The sequence below is a fragment of the Elephantulus edwardii genome, unplaced genomic scaffold (genome assembly GCF_000299155.1).
Source record: "Elephantulus edwardii isolate Elephantulus edwardi_28Jun2011 unplaced genomic scaffold, EleEdw1.0 scaffold00111, whole genome shotgun sequence".
NCBI classification, from domain to species: domain Eukaryota; kingdom Metazoa; phylum Chordata; class Mammalia; order Macroscelidea; family Macroscelididae; genus Elephantulus; species Elephantulus edwardii.
Window position 1 is genome coordinate 11,080,507 of NW_006399861.1, and position 2,350 is coordinate 11,082,856.

General features: G+C 39.4%; 1 pseudogene; it reads left to right on the plus strand.

Moving 5' to 3' along the window:
* Positions 1–265: 265 nt before the first annotated feature.
* On the plus strand, positions 266–669 carry LOC102857697 (annotated as a pseudogene).
* The last annotated feature ends 1,681 nt before the right edge of the window (positions 670–2,350 follow it).

Here is a 2,350-nt window from a genome sequence, read left to right on the forward strand (position 1 = left end):
CAGAGTGAGAGGGAAAAATCAAAAGATATACAAAACATAATAATTGTGGACCAGGTTAAAAAAAAACCCAACAACAAACAGCTGAAGTGACCAGGACCAAGATTTTAGAAACAAAAAGAAAATAAAAAATTAAGGCAAAAAATATTCATGTTTAAAAGAATATTAAAATTTTTAATATATTATCAGTATGGATGCCTCACACTAAAAAAAAAAAAAGCTTCCTGGGTGCTTTTTACAGAGGTGGCGGTCATCTCCTGCTGGCATAATGGCTGCCCTCAGACCACTGGTGAAGACAAAGATTATCATAAAGAGGGCCAAGAAGTTCATCCAGCACCAGCCAGACAGCTATGTCAAAAGTAAGTGTAATTGGTGAAAACCCAGAGGCAGTGGCAACAGGGTTCAGAGAAGATGTAAGAGCCTGATCTTGATGCCCAGCATTGGTTATAGAGCAACAGAAGACAAAGCACATGTTGCCTAGTGGCTTCCACAAATTCCTAGTCCACAGTTCAAGGAGCTGGAAGTGCTGCTGATGTGCAGCAAATCTTACTGTGCTGAGATTGCTCACAATGTTTCTTCTAAAAACCACAAACTCATCATGGAAAGAACAGTCCCCTGGCCATTAGAATCACCAATCCCAAGGCCGGACTGCACAGGGAAGAAAATAAATAGAAAGCTTGTTTTTACGTTTTATTTGTGCTAACTAAGTCATAAAAACTTTTTAAAAAATAATATATACTGGCCAAATATGATTCACATCAGTTATGCATCAGAGGTTCAATGTCGGAAAAACAATCTGTGTAATCCACTACCTGAACAAAACAAAACAAAAGGAAAGAGCCACATGAGCATATCAGCTGTAGCAGAAAAATCATTTGATAAAATCCAACATCCATTTCTGGCAAGAACTCTCAACATAACAGAAGGGAATTACAATAGTGGCAGGTGAAAGGACTACACTCATGACCATACAGAGGTTTGTCAGTTGATGGTCCTACATTCTTAGTTCTTTGCTTGTGCTGTAAATACATTCATGGGCCCAGCAGAGCCACCAGGTGGCAGAGTAATGTAAATGTATTAATCATAACCAAATACCCTGAGAAATGAGCTGATGGTCCAAGGGCTCCAAGATGATGACCTTTGGGGTCATGAAGGTCACTGGCATAACAGTTCACAAAAACAGTAGTATAAATTCTGTTCTGAGAAATATTTACCAAAGTCTTGAAAGTTTGCTAGTGACCATCTAAAGTGCAACTATTTGTCTTCTCTGACCAAAACAAAGAGTTAAGGGGAGAAAACCAACTAAAACTCCAAGCTTTCTAGAAACAACTAGTACAAAGACTAAGTTCCACTTTCTGAGAAAAGAACAGGATGGAGCCCACTTCTACTGATGACTGCTCTAAAAAGAGTCATAGTAGAGGGTCCTACACAGAAGAGGATGAAAATGTGGAACAAAATTAACAATCACAAAAATAACCAGGCTTACTGGTCTAACAGAGACTGGTGGAGCCCCCTGCACTATGTCCTTAGGAACCTTCGAGCTAGGAACTAAAATCTACAGTGCCTCAATTTCTATTCAGATACTGTTGCTGTTTTGTGCTGAGAACTTGCCTCTGACTCACAGCAACATCTCTAAACTCTACGAGCCTCACTGTCTCCGACACACCTGTCATCATTAACACTGTCACTGTGTCAATCCTTCTCATTTGGGGTCTTCCTCTCCTGTACTGACCTTCCAAGTATGATATCCTTCACTAAGAACCGGTCCCTCCTGATCACGTGCTCAAAGTATGTGAGCTGAAGCTTTGAAATCAGACTCCAAGGAGCAACCCTCTCCAGGACAAACCTGTTTGTTCTCGTGGCAGTCCATGGTATGTTCAGTATTCTTCTCCAGCACCATAACTCAAAGACATTGACTCTTCTTCTGTCATCCAAAGACATTGTCCAGCTCTCTGATGAGTATGCAGCAAGTGATTACTAAGGTACTAGACACGCTCCTAAGGTGAGCAACAATGCCAGATAGGTAATCACTCCTAAAAACAGTCATACACAATAAAAGGGGTAGCATTTGTCCAAGGAGAAAGGACAAGATGAAATAGAAAGGTGAATGGAAATATCAAAGAGAGGTAAAAAGAGAACTATTAAAATAATTAATGCCATAAAACAAAATCTGTATGAATAGTTGAGTGGAAAATTAATTGCCCTATAAATTTTCACTTAAAGTACAAACACACTCACACAAACAAAAACAAAAGACCCTAGGGGGGAAATTAAAGAAAATTATTATAGACTCCTTGACAAACTGTGGAATACATAAATACTGGCATTAACGAGCTGAGATGTATTGGCATTG